Here is a 9,915-nt window from a genome sequence, read left to right as displayed (position 1 = left end):
GTACCACTTTCGTCACTGCCCTACAGTTTAAAAATTCTCAATTGAGCGAGCCCATTAATGAATCGGCATTAGCAAGTATTATTTTAAAGAAGCTACCGTATCAAGTTAGAATGGCACTCGCCACACAACCCATTACTGATTGTAAGCAGCTGATAAATCATTTATATGGCATACAGTCTGCAATGGCCATATCAAACCACCGTTCAGACCAGAGATACGCACAAAATCAACATAACTCAAAATTTAATCAGTATAACAGCCAAAATTATGAATCGGTACCATATGATTGCTCACGATCTACCCCTCAATTTAAACGCCGCTATGATCATAATCAAAATAATTGGAATAATAGAAGCTTTCAAAATCGTCAAACAAACCATTATCCACAGCAAACCTACAAAAGAAATTATTATGATGGCCGTGATCGATTTAACACAAATAATGATAACACTCAGAATAATTACGACAAAAATTACAAACCGCCACCTCATCAAATAAGTACAAACTACACATTAGAGCATGCGTCCAGATCAAATCACCAAAAACACAGAACCAACACCCAACGACCCGCCACCAGATATACAGAAAACTACAGCTAATAAACCAGGACTATATGATACCCCCGATATAACAAGCACAAGCTCAAATGAAACAAACCAAGGAAAGCAGGATATTTCAACGTCATACACCACATTCAGAAGTGATTTACCGAAAACATTATTTGAAGAACCGAAAATATTAGAAAAACAGACGTTAATACAAGACAGCCTACCACAAAAAACCGCCGCCAAACATGCAATTAAAGCCAGCCGCAAACATCAACCCATATTAAGTATCCTGTTCCCTGCCGACGATCCATCACCGCAGGAAGAGCAGCCCGCATATCCAGAGACCGTCACCATACTACTGTTTTGACCACCACCATGCATCCGCCACAGAGTCTACACCGCGCATCATCCACCAACACAGCAAACCAAGGACCCCATGGAAGAACGAGGAGGACGGCATCAGGACAAGAGGAGCGACCACCGCAAGGCCCGGAGACGGAGGCGCCCGAGGACACCCGACCGGCATCAGGACGAGGAGGACGGACTACATGACCGAAGGAGCATGCATCGCAAGGCCCGGAGGCGGAAGAAGCGACGAAGGAGGAACCGCGCGCGCCGATGGAGGCCGCATGCACGATTTAAACGCCCGAGGAGGATTCCGGACCAAAACCAGGATGGAGGACAGGAAGCCGACGTCATGCATCCGCGGCACATACGCTTCAAGAGAGATATTGAGCGATGTGACCGGAAGAATGGGCTAAGGAAAAGGGATAAAACGGATCAAATAAATGGATAAGAACCGAAGTATTGAAGGATATATCGATTCATGCGGGACAGTAATTGGATTACTTGTGGGAGCTAATGAGAATGGAAAGTGTTTAGAAGAGTGATGGAAAAAGAATTATATTAATAAATGGAAGTACCTGGATATTATATGATAAGAGGTTACTATTGAAGAGAAAATAAATGTTTTGTTATGGTGTTAATGTTGGTAATGGCTGTGATATTAATAAAAGACTGTGTTGTAGATATGATGAAAATATTATATTGTTATTATTAAAAGAATCTAGTATGATGAGTGGAAGTTAATATTATAAAAATAGTTATTGTTGGAGCCTACTAATTTATAATGAACGAGATCAAGAGTATTAAATGAATGTAATGTCTGTTGAACATATGTTTATAAAAAGAAGTACTGTACCCAAAGAGTTATTTATTATTGTTATTTATTATATTTATTAATGTCGATATATTTATTTATATGTTTTTATATTTATTACTTTTAATTATGCCACGTTTGTTACCTGAAAAAGACTTAAAGTGAATACCAGCTACCAAAACCAAAGAACCATTAGCAAAAGAAAGTATTGTACCTGATGTATAGAAAATTATTTATATTAAGACCTAAGAAATACTATAAGATATAAGCCCAGAAGTTTATGAATCGAAATTATTGTCTAAAAGGAATCATTTATGAGAATTATGAAATGTGTGTAGTTAAGTTGGCGGCCCTGCAAGCGGCGAATTTAAAAATTACTATGTTTTAAGTGTTGTCAGGAGGAGTACGTTTAGAAGTTTATATTTATGATATTTTATGTGTGTTGAGGAGGAGAATTTGTTATTGTATTTGATAAAGGTATAAAGGAGATGCAGCAAATATGTCTGCGATCTGTGATAGAAGTATGAGAGTATAATTTATAATAAAGTATAGTGTATATCGATGTATTGAAGGGTGGGTTTTCATTAAAAACATTGTGATTCTCAAATATTTTGAATTCAAACCCAGGGGCGCGTGTAACATATTAAATCTGGGTAGACAAAAGCCCTAACAGAAACAGTAATAGGTCTGAAATAAAGTAATGGCTAATATCGCCAATAGATAATAACTAAGATTAGATAGCATCAGCTTGTTCTGGCTAAATGGTACAAGAACCTAAAAAGGATTTGAAGGAAGTTTATTGCTCATAAATAGATTATTATATAAAATATTTGAAGATTGAGGTTATGTACATGTATTCACGGATCGGTGACCTAGAGATCGATCAAACCGAGGAACGTAGAATCTGACCAAAACCCCTTGGCAGAGCTTTATTGCAATCAGATGGTGTGCAATATGAAAAAACACCCGTCCACGTGGCTAATTATTAGGTAGCATGGAATTAATATTAATGTATAGAATATTAACTAGCATGCAAAGAGCATAAATAAAAAACCAAATAAAAATAATTTAATGTATTCAGGAAATAAGAGTTACCAGGCGCATGAATACCGAATAAAATTTGCATGCACCAATAGTAAAACGGCAGTTAATAGGCGGCAACTGTAGGCCAGTTCAAAAATATTTCTATATATTTATATAATGTACTAGATTTGTGTTAAAAATTTGTGTAATCTATGTTATCGATATGGCTCGAATGCAAAGAAATTATTAATCATATAATCTAAGCAATATTTTGGTATTTTTTGTAAGATCTATTTGAACCTAAATGGCGGAGGACTAAGATATTTAAATTTTATGCTAATTGAAAGTCGGAAAGAGGATCTGTAAAACTTGAGAAGGAAGAACCAGCACTCGCCAGCCAGATGCCACCATAAGAGGACCCCAAATATTTTAGAGCGAAGTACCTTATTAATAATTTTGTAAAAATTAAAGTTAAAGTAAATTATTAAATTTCTTAAAAGACTTCGTGATGCTATTGTGAAGCAGAAGTCATTTTTCATTTTAATTAAATTTATAACCCCTTGGAGGAGACGATTCCGGCTACCATATTCCCGGACCACATGGAGTTGGATCGACATCGGCGGCTTACAAGAAGATTTTCGACACGTGAGTGATTAAATTTGAATTTAGTGATGGGCGCCCTAGTGCTTCGAATTAATCTGATGATCAAAGCTAGCTCGCCGAAAGGGTTATTATAAATTGAGAAATTAATAAGAGTAATACTTGCGCAAGTAAAAATTAGTATTAAAGGTATTTAATTGAAAGAAAAATATAGATCAATATTTTAGAAATTTCTATTTATCAAAGAAGTACGAAATCTAGGCTATTAAAACATATGCATAATATTTAATTTTTTGCAATACAATTTGCGATAATTTATCATAGTTCTAATTCACTAGATGAATGGCTCTACCTATTCCGTCAGGTGCCGAATCTTGCACCCTGAGATAAAAATATATATTCGATACAAATAAATCTACTAAATACTAGAGATTTAATATATATATATATTTGGATTATTAGTGGCTAATTTATCAAGCTGATCTTAGAGCACATATTTTGATTGAATTATCCAAGTCGACAAGTATTAGCAAGTGCATGTCGCAGCTACATGCAAAAGAATGCATATGATTTTAAGATAAAGGCACATGGTAATGATTCGTGCCATAAATCTAGAATATAAAGTTTAGCCTGTGATATTTTGCTGATATAAAATTATTGTTCTATTTTTATATTATATTTTCATCGCTCTATATATATTTTTTGCCTCGATTGATCTTTGCATTATTTGTGTAATATATGTATGAAACTTTCATGGTGTGCAATTTATTTTTTATTCCTCAACACTATAGTATAAGTATCATTTATATATATATATTTATTATTTATTGAATTACAAGAGTTATTGGAGAAGCCCATATCTAGGCCTATCAAGATTTTTTAAGACTGAATACTATTAGAAAACCACGACCTAATTATACCAAATCTCATGCTTTACCGACTGATGCCAAGCAGGAGGCTAATCGTTATTTAAATATAAAGAATAACGTGACAATATATATATATATATATATATATATATATATATTTATATTTATATTTATATTTATATTTATATTTATGTGGTTTTATGGTTATATTGGCATATATTTATGTTCAAAGGATCTCGAAAACGGCCATAACGGTTTTCACTGAACGACATTGAAGGGATAATTCATCCTTGTCTGAAACAGCTGAGACTTTCGTCGTCTGTGGATAGTAAAAAAGTGAGTGAGCGAGTGCGTATGTGAAAAATCAAAATATCGCATCCTCGGAATTCATAAGATGAGGTATAGCCAGCTGTGAAGTATAAACACGATCATTCTAGAGAATTGTGTTCTGTTTATCAATAAACAGAAATAACAAGTGAAGCTTGGTGCCCCGATCTTCCTATTATATTAAGCGGGCAATTTCTGTATTTTTATATTCATATTTATATCTGGTTTTTTGTGTTTAACGGATCTCGTAAACGGCTCAAACGATTTTCACGAAAATTTGGAACATAGTAGGATTATGATATAAAAATTCGATTGCACTAGATCTCATCCTTGGGAAAACTCGCTGAACGACATTAAAAGGATAATTCATCCTTGGCTGAAACAGCTGTGGATAGTAAAAAAGTGAGTAAGCGAGTGAGTATGTGAAAAATCGAAATATCGCATCCTCGAAACTCATAAGATTACATATACCCAGCTGTGAAATATAAACACGATTATTTTAGAGAATTGTGTTCTGTTCATCAATAAAGAAAAATAACGAGCGAAGCTCGGTGCCCCGATATTCTCTATAAGGTAGGGTTCAATATTTTTTATGATGCTTGCCCATCGAAATCAATATTCTCACATTTGAAAAACAAATTTAATAGGTGATTGAAGATAAAAAAAAAAAAATTAAATGAAGTGAATAATGCCGAAGGAATTATAATATTGTTGATTGAAAAAAAATTAATTTAAAAATAGTTGAGAAAATTTTTATCAAATGGTGAGATTATCACAAAACTGGATAAATCATCATGTGGGATACAAATAGCCCAGTCAATGAAGGTCCAAAAAAGCAGTTTCGATCCGAAAATTGAATAAAAGCTGAATTTCCCACCATCGATAGAACCCTCCCAGAGGGTCATTCTCCCAAAAGTCCCAAGAAATCCCTTTGGAGCTTTCCGCCCCAGCCCCCTAAAACATGAAAAATGTAGGTAAACACGGGAAATCAATTATCTCTGTAACCATTGATCGGAAACAGTTCTATTATATGCCATTCGATTTGGTAAATTATGGACTACAATATTAGTTATATTCATTTTTCCAATAAAATCAACAGTTTTTCGATATAATAATATATATGTAAAAATTTAGGTGGTTTGTGATTTGATTTTTTTGTTTTCTTCAATTAACTTCGAAACAATTGGTTTTAAAGGAAAATGAGACAGATAATTAATGTAGGCACTGTCATTGCAAATCCATTGATGTATATTGTTAGTTATGTATTTGCGATTCGATTTGACGCTGTGGAAGGGGAAACAGTCGATGCGAAACGGCGTGGCTGACTCTCTTAGCAATAGTAATCAGCAAACTGGAAATCAATTATCTCTGTAACCATTAATCAAGAAAAAATCTATCATATGTCATTCGATTCGTTACATTATGGACTAAAATATTAGTTGTATTCATTTCCTCAATAAATCAAACAGTTTCCTTGATAAAATAATACATATGTAAAAATTTAGGGGGTTTTCGATTTGATTTTTGTTTTCTCCGATTAACTTCGAAGCAAATAATCTAAAGAAAATTAGACAAATAATCAATGTAGCCACATTCATTGCGAATCCATTGATGTATATTGTTATTTATTTGCGATTCGATTCGACGCTGTGGAAGGGGAAACAGTCGACGCGGTACGGCGTGGCTGACTCTCTTCATCATAGTAAACAATAAAATACAGTAGTTAGGCCTACTGCTTTCTAAGTTGCATCTTATTCACACTATGGTGCTCGAAACAATCAATTTTGTCTATTATTTTGACATGCGATGAAACTAATTTTTCACATTTTAATCCTCTGAATTCTCTAAAATCATTTTGTTGTTATATATGTGCTAAATCATGCATTCTATGACAGACAAAGATATTGTTTGCAAACGATAAAAATATTCATACTATTACATAAATATAATACATATTTTAAATATGTGTGTATGATCATAATTCTATGCTGAAATTTATCATAAGTTATAAATGTCAAAAACTGAGATAAATCATAGATTACAATAGTGTTAACAGTGGCAATTTCCTGAAAAATCATAGCATGCAGTGTTTGCTGTTTTCTACAGTTAATATTCTCCAAGCCAGGTTGATGATATACCTTCAGTTGAGCCACATATATATGACGGCTGAGGCATAAAAAAAATTATACATTGGGCTTGTTGAGTTGAAACTTTCTATGATTCTCTCTGTAAAGTAGCTTATCTTCCGTTCTTACTAGTTGAATCTACATTATTTAGACAGTCCAATATGAAAATTCAGTAGATTCTAAAGATGAAAGCCATGCAAACATACAAATTAAGGAAGAGTAAGCATGCATAAAAGGTAGGAAAATCATGAAAGTGTTTCACATTTAACCACAAAGTACTGTACCGTATAAGATTAATTGAAAGATGATTCACCATCTTCTATTATTTTTGTTAACATATCGATTTTTCACCTCCACTCGCATCTTGTCATTCATTACACAAGGTTGGCAGAAGCTTTTCTTTAAGTCGATTAATGTTGATTGAAATTGATTTTGATCAGGGCACCAAAAGAATAGATCAATTTCTACTTATATCATTACTACTTATAGATCATTTTCTATTTGAAGCATTTGAATTAAATCTATTGAACATGATTTTTTATGACTTAGCATTCACAGATTTAGTTGGGTGAAGCTATTTGAAAAATGTACCTGATTATCAATTTCATGGTTTTCATACCATTCTAGTTCATTGTGATCATTGAAGGGTTGAAGTGATGAGTTAGTTCAAGTGAATTCTAGTACACAAGTATCAAATTTATTGTGCTTATAATGGGCTCTTCTTTATTTTCTATCGATGTTTTGCTCCAGTGGAGGAAATTTGAAATGTTGGTTTTACATTTTATAAGCTTTATTAATAATATAAATTTGATAAGTCCAGTATTGAATTAATCGATGTTGATTTTCATTGTATCGCTTTGTATCAATGTTACTTGCACTGTTTGCAATTCATCACTATTCTCTCAAGAATTAGTTTTTTATTAATTTCATGATCTGAAAATCGAAATTCAAATGCTATTTGGATGACGTTCACATCCCACTGGTTTTTTTACAATAATTGTTGAAGAGTACACAAGATGCCATATCACATCTCTTAAACATTGTTACTGAGAATTTTACAAGTAGTAGGAAGACTCTTACAGTTTTTTTGGATCTGGCGAAAGCCTTCGATACAATACCTCACAAAAAACTGTTAACAAAGTTGGAAAACCTAGGAATTAGGGGTATAGCTCTAAAATTGTTTGAAAATTATTTAAAGGATAGAACACAAATAATAACTATTGGTGACAAGACAGATCAAACAAATTTATCAGGATATGGTGTACCACAGGGTACGGTGCTTTCTCCGATACTATTCCTCATTTATATAAATGACCTACTAAATTTGAGTACTGATAAAATAACGCTTATCTCCTTTGCCGATGACACCACGGTAACATTTACAGGTACATCATGGGAGGATGTATATTCTCTTGCAGCTGAGGGATTGAGCATCGTTGAGTCTTGGTTGAATGAAAATACACTCACACTCAATCATAAAAAAGTACATATATAACTTTTTCACCAAATGCTAGGACTCAGCCTATAAATCTGACCTTGAAGTTGCATTCTCCTTCCTGCAGTCTGCCTGCATCAACCCCTTGCCGGTGTGCAGTACTGGATAAAACAGACTCTGCCAAGTACATTGGGATTATTATTGATTCACATCTTAGATGGAACTGTCAAATTGATGATAAATGTAAAAAGCTGAAATATTTAATATATAGATTTCACAGAATTAGTTTGATTAATGATAAAAGTATTTCAAAGTTGCTTTATACTGCTTACGTTCAATCCATCTTGCAGTATGGTTTACTGGCGTGGGGTGGTGCATCGGGTTGTCACATAGGTAGGTTGTTTGTGGTGCAAAAGCATATTATGAGAGCAGCGTTGGGTAAGCCCATACTCTACCCAAGCTCAGAGTTATTTAGAGAATTTGATTTTCTGACTCTAAGACAGCTATATATTAAAAGTCCAATTCAGTATGCGGATAAAAATAAAATTCAACATGATATCCGTGAAACCCCGTACAACCTAAGAAATTTGACAGTGGTCCAAAACAGAGTTGACCTGAATGTTTTTCGATATCAATTCAGTTACAGAGTTAATAGATTGATAAATGTTGTGCCTACTACAATTATTAAAATAAGCTGTAAGAAACATAACTCTAAAGAAGTGGATAACTGGATAAAAAAAATTATCTTATTGTATGGTGATCTGAGTTTGTCAGGTACCTATTTCTTGTCTACCGATTTTTTAAGAGTTGTGGAGGATTTCCGTTGTGTTTCTGTATTGAACTTACTTAATTTTCAAAACTCAATATTTCATTTTGTAGTTTGTGTATTTCTGTCTGTCTGAAGTGTTCTCATAACTTTGTCTTATTCTATTTGTAGGAATACTTAATAATGTAGAAAAATATAAGTAATATATATATATTATATATATATATATATATAATATAAGTGAATATATAAATGTTGAAATATATTTCACATAAGAAAAATAATCAAAATAGTTTATGCATTGTTTTTGCTTAGAATAGTTCGCCTTCTTGCTGCTTTGTTGTGATCAGAATTTATATAGACTCCTTCCTGCGCTCAGGTTTTTACCTTTGCAGGGAGATATTTCTTCATAGACTAATGTAATATTTCTGTTTCTGTGAATGTATTTTTTTTGAGGAATAAATTTGATTCGATTTGTTACGTTGAAGAGTGAGGCAATTCAATCCATTTGGAGTAAAAGGAAATCACAGTGCGATTTGAACAGTGGATAGTAACTTTGAAATTCAGTTGCTCAATTTATTTCGGCTTGATACTATCATTTGTAATAATTATAGTTGATCAGAAATATGCATTGTATATAATGTTTTTATTTCAGTTTGACTAATCTTCTATCACAGTCTCGCTTTCATTCATAAACATGATAATCCTAAATACGTTGATTACCTTAAAGATGTAGCTTATCTTACGTCGAACAATGTACAATACGAATAATTTTCATTAAATTACTATTATGATGATCATTGGGATTTCTGCCTGTGATTGAGAAAAAGTCATTTCATGAGCCTTGAAATTCGTACCTAGAAAAAGTTGCATTATTATTAGAATTTTTTTTTATTTTTACTATCTATTATAGGTAGGCCTACTGTAAATTGATTTTTGTGATTATAGAGATCAACTACTTTATTCTTAATCAGGATAAGGATAAATAGGGAAATTGTGAGATGGGATAACATCCATAGTTACATAGCATCAATTTGAAAGCTCTGATAATAATGATTTGAA

This window comes from Nilaparvata lugens, chromosome 2 (genome assembly GCF_014356525.2).
Source record: "Nilaparvata lugens isolate BPH chromosome 2, ASM1435652v1, whole genome shotgun sequence".
NCBI classification, from domain to species: domain Eukaryota; kingdom Metazoa; phylum Arthropoda; class Insecta; order Hemiptera; family Delphacidae; genus Nilaparvata; species Nilaparvata lugens.
This window is presented reverse-complemented; position numbering follows the sequence as displayed.